Consider the following 11453-nt stretch of genomic DNA (forward strand, 5'->3'; position numbering starts at 1 on the left):
GGCTCAGGGCCCGGTTCGCCGATCTTGCCGATGAAGACGTGGATTCCACCGAAGGGGACCCGGTACCCGTACTCAATTGAGCTGGCCTCTGGGCCCCAGCCTGGATCGTCGATGTAGAGTTTGCCGCGACGACTCTTGGTCATCCGGCCCACAGCGTATCCCTTGATCCCTTCAAAGCTGCCCTTCAGGAACTCAAAACCACCGTGCACAGGCCCCACGGTGGGCGCCAACTGTCGTGGAATTGTCACGGCAGATGTCCTAATAGAAGGACTTAGTTGTGGAGCCATCGCGACGAGGTTAGCTTAAAGGGGTTAACACGGGACAAAGGACACGAGGAGTTTATACTGGTTCGGCCCCTTGCGGTGAAGGTAAAAGCCTAATCCAGTTCGAGGTGGTATTGCTAGGGTTTCGATTACCAGGGAGCGAATACGCTTGGCCTGGCTTTCGACTTGTTGTTTCTTGCCCTAAGCCGCTGCCGGGTCGTCCCCTTATATACACGGGTTGACGCCCCGCGGCTTGCAGAGTCCCGGACGGCTCATAAAAATGTGTCCGGCCCGGTGACTTATCTTACATGCCTTATAATACAAGTCATATATATAATGGTGGTTTATACTCACGGGCCACAAGCCGCCTTTGGGTCAAGGGCCCTTTAGCAAGCGTACTTCATGGACCGCCATCTTCAACATATTCATGGGCTTTGTTTAGATGAACCGTCCTTGATATAACCCGGCCCCTCCTGGGCGGGTCATATCCAATAGTCATATCCCCAACACTGACCATATAGATCAAGCGAATTTGCATTCGAAGAACAAATGTTTAATTGTCTCATCTTGATGACAAAAAACACATCTCATACTTCCTTGCCAATTCCTAGGTGCTCTCCTTGGGAACCTTTCCCGTAGTTGTTGTGTTGCCAAGAGATGGTTGGTGCTGATCTTTATAATTATATTACCTTTTTTTTGTTCTCTAGGCATAACTTCAGTATTGTATGGCTCTGCTATTTGCAGGTCTTATCTATTATTTGCGTGCATTGGGTTGGTTATATGCATCCTAATTATGTAACGGTCGGGGGTGTGCTCATTCTAATTGTATCCCCTCGATGCCAATTTATGACTCAATAAAAGGCACCATTTTTCGGGTGAAAATTGTTTAGTACCATTTCTGTCCGTAAAGTAGGAATGTATCCACGCTCAATTATGTAGTAGCCGGAAAATCTTGAATACAAATCTTACCGTGATTAGAATAAACAACACATTAAGATACAGCCACTGATGCACGCAGAATTAATAGTAGACAAAACATACTAGCGGATATAGTGCTTTTACCGATCACACACAGACACACACGCACGCACGCGCGCCTATCCAATTTTCCACTGCACTCTCACGTGATCCGGATAGATGTTTTTAATGTCTTGAGGCCAGACGCGTCCTTAATGATCTTGACGGACTTGACAAAGTCGTCTAAAAGCTCATGAGAATCTGGAAACTGTGCATCATCAACTGCCAGAACTAATTTCATAGTGCTGCCGTAATTTAGGTAGTGCACGATCAAAGCCTATAACACATCAAGAAAATAAAATGCAAAATGGATCAGATATACTATTATAGAGATTAAATTATGATTTATTGTGAAAACAAATAATAATCATTTTGCACAATAAAAGTTAGACTTTACTTTCGCTTGAAAATATAAAGGTGTTCATTTTATAACACGATGAACATAATTAGATACATAATTAGGTAAACTACAAACTAATTTAAACACCCACCATTACATGTACAATTGTCTTTCCATTTACTTAAGAGAAGGTAAGCTTAATCTTTTATGAAATGGGAAGCTCCGGAAAACCAGAAGCTCTACTTATGCATTAAAGAAGATATAATGTATACATGGCTTGCGCCTGACAATGACTCCACCACCTTCTTCTGGCTGGGTAAATGGACACTCTCCGAACCTCTAGCCGCTGCATTATAAACAATTTTTAATCACCACTTCCACCAAAATTCCCTGGTCTTAGAGGATATATGGGATCGAACTTGGCTTACATAACCGACTAACCTCAGCTAGTAACTATGAGCTTGTATCTCTAAGATCTTTTATGCAGCGTGTTACAATATCTTCAGAACAGGACTGTAGGACTTTAATCGATGGATCAACATTCACCACCCGATGTTGCCCTCTCTTCCTGGGTTGATAGAACCCAAGTTGGACATTGACTGGGACTCACAAGTGCCAATAAAATTCAATATATTTGGCTAGCTACTTCACCTCGACAGGCTGAACAATAAAGAAATTCCCTACCGCAAATCCTTGCGCCACTCTAGTGCTACTGAAGGTATATAGAAACTATTCTTCGCATGTTCGTTTGGTCGGAGAGTATAGTGTGGAATTCTTCTCCGCCCCACCTTTAGATAGTTTGATAATAGTTTGTCCACTCCGACGCTGCATGCGGTTCCTATCTTTAGTCTGATCCTTTATCCTCTATCTTTTTATAGAAGATCACTTGGATCGTCATACCTCGGATGTGTTCCACAACATCGACCTAAGGAAGCTTAGACACCAACAAATATGTTTGGTAGCTTGATGGTTTAGCCTATGTGGCTTTTTAGCTTTTCATAGCTTCTAGCTGAGGGTGTATTCTGGGCTTTAGCCCGCAGTGGTCTTCCCCGGCGCAGCGGCACCTTCGGCAGCGAGGCGGCGGCTCGTCAACATCCCTCTGCCCTACGGTGGCTACCAGCCAGCAATGGGGCTCCGAGGCGACGTCCAGCGAGCCTGGCCCCTGCAGGATCCAGATCTGGCATCTGCGGGCCTGTAGGGCCGATGGGCCTGGGCGGGCCTCGTCCATCGTTGGTGTTGGCGGCCGGGGTTGCGGCGAGAGGCTAGTCTAGGCAGCTTGGTCGGCGGCGACGGCATTCGTTATGCGGCCGGCGGCGGCCCATGCACGAGAGATGGAGGTCTTCGATCAGATCTGGGTGAAAACCTGCTATTGGCTATTGCCAATGGCCGACGATGGCGACGCTGTCTGCGTCGTTCCCTTCCTGAAGGCATCGCCGAGGAGAAGTTCAAGGCCACTCTCTCCTACCTCCGGGGGAAACCCTATATCAGTAGATCGGAGGACGGCGGCTCTCTGGTGTCGTTTCCCCCTTGGGGGCGTCATTCTTGGAGGTGCACACGGGCTCGAGGGACCAGAGGACGGCGTCTTTCATGGAGCGGTGCTTCATCTTACACATCGATGGTGGCGGATCTCGGCGGCGTGGCGCTGTGGAGACTCGGTGTCTGATGCGCGGAGATGGACTCGCGCAGAAGGAGGAAGCTGTCTGGCGTCATGGTGGCGTTGATGGCAGAGAGGCTTGGCAAGGTCGGTGCTTCAGTTCTGCTCTGAGGATGGACCGAGGGATGATGGAGGTGACGGACCTTGCAGCGTGCGGTGCTCACTGGGAGTGTGCCGGACCGGTGTGGGACCCAATCCAGGTAGTGGCTTGGATGGGACACCCGGCTTTAGATGTTAGGCTTTGGTGCGATATATGTTTGGTATTAGGCCCGGACATTCGGCACACCTTCATCAAGGGAATAGGAGTAGCAACGATGTTGCCAGGCTTATTGATGTATCACCTTCTATGGTCTTTGTGAATAATTAATAATATGGTTGTATGCATCATCCAGATGCAGAGGCCCGCTATTTAAAACTTTGACTATAACTTGTCTAAGGAAAGGGGAAGCAATGGTTGTTTTGGGAACCATATATATGTGGTTGTTTTTTACTCAAAGCAACATAAGAAGGCATCTGTTTTGGATGTAAGAACATAAATGACTCACTTGAGGTTGCCCAAAGATGCTCATTGCCATGCAGGTGATTGGGTGCCCACATAACGTTATATGTTCAGCTGGCCCAACAACGTTTGATACGAGTATGCTTGTACGTGTGGAAAAGCGGCGGAGGAAAAAAGCTCCTATCTGCTTTCATTGACAACTTGTAACATAATTAGAACATGAATAAAAAGCCATAGTGCTACGTATTCCGCATCTGTGCAATGCAGTCATGGGAAGAGCATACAAAGTACAAAAGAACAGGAAATATATATACCTTGGCACCAAAGTATTCCACAAAAAAATTACTGGCCACGTGTGCGTATTTGACTTCCAAAGAGCTCTTTTTTCTGTTTATAGACCGTGTTGCCTTGTTAGACGTATTAGGGTTTGGAACAATGCTCGATACCCTTGGTGGGTACGGCTGTCATATATTTATAAGAGGGAACCGTACAAATACAAGTTGTGTTACAACACGTATATCTAATATATACTTAGTCTAACACCCTCCCTCAATCTTAACTATGTCCTGAAACACTCAGAAGGTTAAGATTGCGACGACATCCTTCAAAAGAAGGCAAGGGCAAGGGTTTAGTAAAAATATCAGCAAGCTGATCCTTCGAAGAAACAAACTTAATCTGAAGGAGCTTCTGAGCAACACGTTCCCTCACAAAATGATAGTCAACTTCGATGTGCTTCGTTCGGGCATGAAATACTGGATTGGATGGAAGGTATGTTGCACCGATGTTATCACACCAAAGAACAGGCGGCTGAGTTGAGGAGACCTTCAACTCTCGAAGCAATGACTGCACCCACATGATCTCAGCTGTGGCATTAGCAACAGCTTTGTACTCAGCTTCGGTACTACTCCGAGACACCGTAGCTTGCTTGCGAGCTTGCCAGGCGATCAAGTTAGGCCCAAAGAACACAGCATGTCCCCCCGTGGATCGCCGATCATCAGGACAACCAGCCCAGTCGGCATCAGAGAATGCTGAGATCAGTCCAGAACGCGCAGGCTGAAGATGGAGACCATATGAACCAGTGTGACGAACATAGCGCAAGATGCGCTTAACAGCCGACCAGTGAGAATCACGGGGTGCATGAAGGTACTGGCACACACGGTTAACTGCAAATGATATGTCTGGTCGAGTAATGAGCAAGTACTGCAGTCCACCCACAATGTTGCGGTACTCTGTGGCATCCTCAGGAGCAAGCAAGTCACCAGCAAGAGCTGTCAGTTTGTGTGTAGCAGACATGGGAGTCGTAGCAGACTTGCACTGCAACATACCGGCATGACGCAGGAGATCCTGAGAGTACTTCTTCTGAGTAAGAGTCAAGCCCCCTTCAGAATGAAGAACCTCTAGGCCCAGAAAATAATGCAGTCTCCCAAGATCCTTAACAGCAAACTCAGCACCAAGAGAGGACACAAGCCGGTCTGTAGCAGAAGCAGACGAACTGACAAGGATGATGTCATCAACATATACCAGAATGTACATAGTCACCTCAGGTCGCTGTAGAATAAACAGAGACGTGTCTGCTGTAGAAGGAACAAACCCATGCGCACGAAGAGCAGCGCCAAGACGGGCATGCCATGCACGCGGGGCCTGCTTCAAACCGTAAAGAGCTTTGACAAGACGACATAAATGATGTGGCTGAGCAGGGTCAACAAAACCTGGCGGCTGACGCATATAAACCTCTTCTTCCAGAACTCCATGGAGAAAGGCATTCTGAACATCAAGCTGTCGAAGCGACCATCCGCGAGTAACAGCCAAAGAGAGAAGAACACGAATCGTAGTTGGTTTAATAACAGGACTGAATGTGTCTTCATAATCAATGCCATACCGTTGTTTGAACCCCTTGGTAACCAGGCGTGCCTTGTACCTCTCAACGGAGCCATCAGCATGTTTCTTCACCTTGAATACCCATTTAGAGTCAATGATATTAACACCAGATGGAGGTGGAACAAGACGCCAAGTGTTGTTTCTTTGAAGGGCATGAATCTCCTGCTCCATCGCAGCACGCCAATGCGGGATGCCAAGCGCCGCTCGAAAATGTCGTGGTTCAGTCGTAGGGTCAGCCTCAGCATGTGCCACACAGGCCGCAAGCCACGCGACAGTGCCGTCAGTGCGCTTCTTCGGTTGGAAGATGCCACTTTTGCTGCGAGTATGGGGACGCAGGACGACAGGCGGAGGTGGCGCTGGAGCTGCCATACCAGAGGAGCCACTATCCATCATCGGCGAGGAGGACGCACCGGCGGGCGAGTCAACAGGCGCATCCGGTGGCACGGTCAGGGTCGGCGAAGACAGACCGGGCGTGATTGGCGTCGACGGACCAGGCGACGAAGACTTGATGACCTGCGAGGCCTTCGGCTCAGGGGAGAGCGCCGCGGGTCCAGCCGGCCCGGCCGACAGCTCCGCAGGTTCGGCCGGCCCAGGCGACAGCGAGGCCGCTGGCCCCGGCGACTTGGTCACCCTGTCGGATCCTCGTGCATGGGGCATGCACGCGTGATCGACGTCGGGGTCAAGCGGGGTAGTGGTGGGGGCAGCCTCGTCGAGCGCCTCGTCCGGCGTGGCAGCAACTGGCGCAGTTGTGGCCATATCATCATCCAGAAGCTCAAGTCGAGCGCCTCGTCCAGTCCCTGCACCATGGTTAGGCAACAACAGAGGAGAATATGCAGCATCCACAAATTGATCAGGCAAAACTGGAAAAGAGTGCAACTCAGTGACGGGAGTATCGGTGGGTGATGTGAGCGTGGAAAACGGGAAGACAGTCTCATCGAACACAACATCACGAGAGATGTAAACACGATTTGACGGGATGTGAAGACACTTGTAACCTTTGTGGAGAGGACTGTACCCAAGAAACACACATTGTTTAGATCGATACTCAAGTTTATGCTTATTGTACGGACGAAGATGCGGCCAACACGCACAGCCGAACACTTTGAGGAGGGAGTAATCTGGAGTTTCATTAAGCAACACTTCGAGTGGAGACTTCATGTGAAGGCGTCGTGTGGGAATCCTGTTTATCAAAAAACAGGCAGTAACAAAAGCATCGCTCCAGAACCGAAACGGGACAGAGGCATGTGCAAGAAGTGTCAGGCCAGTTTCAACTATGTGACGGTGTTTGCGCTCAGCTGCACCGTTCTGCTGATGTGTATGAGGACAAGACTCACGGTGTGAGATGCCAAGCTTCTGAAAGAAGGTGTTAAGGTTACGATACTCACCCCCCCCCCAGTCTGACTGAACATGGATAATTTTGTGCTTAAGCAATCGTTCAACATGTGCTTGAAATTGCATAAAGACATGAAACACATCAGATTTGCGCTTAATAAGATAAATCCAAGTAAAGCGACTGAAAGCATCGATGAAACTGACATAATAGTTGTGACCACTAACAGAAGTTTGGGCATAGCCCCACACGTCTGAAAACACAAGCTCAAGAGGAGCCGTGACAACACGACTTGATACAGAAAAAGGCAACTGATGACTCTTGCCTTGTTGACAAGCATCACACACTAGAAACTCCTTATTACTCGATTCAACAGGAAGATGATGGCGATGAAGCACATGGCGCACAATGGGAGTAGCGGGGTGGCCAAGGCGAGAGTGCCACTGTGACGACGACACCCGAACACCACTGAAAACTTGAGAGACTCGTGGCACATCAAGTGCGTATAAGCCGTCGCGAGCTCGACCACTAAGAAGAACGTCCCTCGTGTCCCGGTCCTTAACAAAAAAATGGAAAGGGTGAAACTCAACAAACACATTGTTGTCACGAGTTAATTTAGGAACCGAGAGTAAACTACGTGTGACTGAGGGAACACGAAGGACATCAAGTAGATGCAAGGTTTTAGTGGTACGTGAAAGAAGAGATGCCTGACCAACATGTGAGATGGGCATACCTGATCCATTGGCCGTGTGAACCTGATCGTGACCGGTGTAGGGCTGGCGAGTGGCCAGCTTGTCAAGCTGACTCGTCAAATGGTCCGTAGCGCCCGTATCCATGTACCAGGCAGGATCCACCGAGTATGAAGGAGTGAACCCGGGATCCGGTGTAGCGAGAGCAGCTTGCTTTTCATTGCCCTTCCCATTGTTCCCAATGCCAAGAAAATCTCGTTTAAAGCGACGATGGCAGCGAGACGCCAAGTGCCCCTCGATGCCGCAGAGTTGACACTCAACCCCACCACCACATGCCTCGCAGTGGAGCCGCTTGCGGCCAGCCGGCGGAGGTGGAGCGGGCGGACGGGGCTGGTTGCCTGAGGTCGGCGGCGCCTTCTGCTTGGCACCACGGGCGCCCCCGCGGAGAGCAGCGTTCGCAGAAGGGCCCTCCGTGTAGACGCCAACGGAGCGGCGAGCAGCGAGCCTCTGTTCGGTGTTGAGAAGGCGTGCATAGAGATCGCGAGGCGGCATCGGTGTGTCACGTCCATTAATGTTTTCAACGAGAGAATCATAGTCCTCATCAAGCCCACTGAGAATGAACGAAGTAAACTCCTCATCACGAAGAGGCTTCCCAATAGACGACAGTGTATCAGCGAAACTTTTGACCTTGTTGAAGAAGGCCATGACGGAGAGGTCATTTTTCTTGACCTCACCCAGCTGGTTACGAATGGCAGAGGAACGGGCCAGCGATTGCGAGGAAAAGCTGGAGTCGAGCGTGGCCCATGCATCCCTCGACGTGGCGGCAAAGACGACCATGCCAGCCACGGATGGAGTGAGCGACGACTGAATAGCACCCAGGATGGCTTGATCTTGAGCAGTCCACCGACGATGAGCAGGGTTGGGGACCATGACAGAGCCACCATGGGACGAGGGTACCGGAACCATAGCCGGAGGGCACGGCAGGGAGCCATCAACATATCCTTCAAGGTAGTGGCTACGCATCAGCGGCAACACTTGAGCGCGCCACAGGAGATAGTTATCAGCAGAAAGCTTCACCGTCACTAGATGGGCGAAGTGAAAAGGCCCTGGTTCGGCCATCGGCGCGGAGAGCGGCAGATCAGGCGGCGGACCAGGCGGCGGACCAGGCGGCAGGACAGCACTATATGGGATTAGTGCATCGGCCGATGGTTGTTGATGATGGCCATAAGCCGCCGAGGAGTGCGCACCATACGGGAGCGCAGGAGGAGCGGCGTACATCTGGGCAGCGGCGTAGGACGTCGGGGCGGGAGCAGCATACGGCGCATACGACGCAGCCAACGGCGCGAGGTAGGGCGCCGGGTACGGGCCGCCGTACGGCGCCTGGATGGGAGCGCCATAGGGCCCCGAGGCCAGCGGCGCATCGTGGTACGGGGCTGGAGGACCACCGTAGGCCGGCTGCCCATTGGCGCCGTAGGAGGCCGGTGGTGGAGGCGCGTCCCGCGACTGGATCGGGGTGGCCGCGATCGGAAGCGCAGCAGGCGACCGGGGCGGCGGCAGCATGGCGGGCGATCGCTGTGGCACGGGAGGTTGTGATCTCGACGCAGTAGATCGGGCCCAGGCAAGTGGAGGCGACGCCAGGAACGGCGACTCCATCGCCAGAGTGGAGAGAGGCGGCGCGGCGGCGGGGGCCGGCGCGACGGCAGCGGAGGCAGCGGAAGCGTGACGCGGATCGAACGCGTCGTCTGATACCATGTTAGACGTATTAGGGTTTGGAACAATGCTCGATACCCTTGGTGGGTACGGCTGTCATATATTTATAAGAGGGAACCGTACAAATACAAGTTGTGTTACAACACGTATATCTAATATATACTTAGTCTAACATGCCTTGTGAACATACTCAAGGGGATCATCGTGCAAGGCTATATGAAATGGACATATGAGAATGCTAACTTGATTCCCTGTCTCTACCTTGGTAACATATGTCTGTTCATGGTTGGAACAACAAAACATTAATAAATTAATATTCTGTAAAATTGTGATGAAGGCGGATGTTATAATGCTTAAGTGGCATTTAATTGATATTTCTCACATATTTGTTCAGAGAAAAAGGAATTTCTTACTTGTCGGCTAGAGAGAGGCCTTATGTTGACAGGGAGGATTGATCGCAAGTGGATTCTCTTAGTTTTAGCATCACCTAATATTGAAGACAATAAAGCCAAAAGTTTTAGTTAGATGTCAAGAAAACAAATATTCGGAGCCGTTGTCAGAGAGATCACGTACCAGATTTCCTGAAGTAATATTTTGAAAGAGCTGCTGAAGTCACGCCAACTAGCACGTCGTTGATAGTCTGCGAACACGAAAAAGAGAATTCAAGAGATCAAATCAAGATGTCTATTTGCAGTACTATTTCACTTGGTCAAAATAAAGTTCAAATGGCTTTTGGTACGCAGTTCATGGCAGTCTTCATGAGCTTGACGTCATCAAGGTTAAGGCTCCGGTGCACCAAGCGCTTGCGGCGGGGAGACTTGACTTTGTCCGGCACACGGGTGAACATCGTGCGTGGATCTCTCAAGAACAACAATGTCGCATTAAGTAGCGCGATATCCACGAGTGTGTGCCACACCAGCACAAAGTAAGACCAAATCCACGCTAGGTAATCGCCTATCGAAGACAGTGGAGGCCGTGTCCGCTGCTGGTAGATCGCGCCTGTTCGTCTAGGCAGCGGCGGCATGGCCGGCAGCCTAGCTCGATCAGCCGTGCTGCGCGATGAGGCCATGAGGAGCGTCATTATAGACATGCCGTCGCCGATGGAGTGGTGCAGTCGGAGCACTGTGGTGGACGTCGCCTCGGAGGTGGCAAAGTCGAGGAAGTGGAACTCCCAAAGCGGGCGGGACCTGTCCATTGGGAGCGTGGATAGGGATGACACATAGTCTTCCACGGCCTTGTCTGGGTCCGAAGCACTGACGGCAGGATCCAGTCTTGGGAGGATGATGTGGTCGTCCAAGTTCACCGTGGTTTGCACCCAATGCGGCTTGCCATTATTGGAACCATCCAGTACCTAGACATGGATGTGTTAAGTACGATCTGACAGGGGAGGTGTATATTATTTCTGTATTATATTTCTTAGACTACCCATAGTGGGAGTAAGATAGATAGTAACGTCACACATATCTAGATAAAATAGATGATATGGCAAGCAATAAATAAAGAAAAAGAGGCATGTGGTAACATAGCTAGTTACCACTAGTATAAGTAACATCACACATATCAAGGCAAGATGAGTCTATAGCCTAATAAATAATGTGTTGCATGTTACCATACAAATGTTACTCCCCACTATAGAGGTAGTAACATAGCATGTTACTACTCTATATTACTACCCATTGTGGACTACCCACACTGGGAGTAACATAGGTAGCAACATCACACATATCTAGGTTAAATAGATGATGTGGCATGCAATAAATGAAGAAAAGGATGAAAGTGGTAACATAGCTAGTTACTACTAGTATGAGTAACATCACACATATGAAGGCAAGATATGTCAATAGCCTAATAAATAGAGTGTTGCATGTTACCACACATATATTACTCCCCACTATAAAGATAGTAACATAGACTAGTAACATGCCCATTATGGCTACTCTATGTGTATGTATGGGTTAATGGTACGCATAAACAGTACCAGTATTGATTCTTTATACATAATGTGGATATGTAAATTTATAAACAAGCCAAACTATACAAACAAGGAAAACTGCTGGAGCGATATCATTAGGT

This window comes from Triticum aestivum, chromosome 2D, assembly GCF_018294505.1.
Source record: "Triticum aestivum cultivar Chinese Spring chromosome 2D, IWGSC CS RefSeq v2.1, whole genome shotgun sequence".
In the NCBI taxonomy this organism is placed as follows: Eukaryota; Viridiplantae; Streptophyta; class Magnoliopsida; order Poales; family Poaceae; genus Triticum; species Triticum aestivum.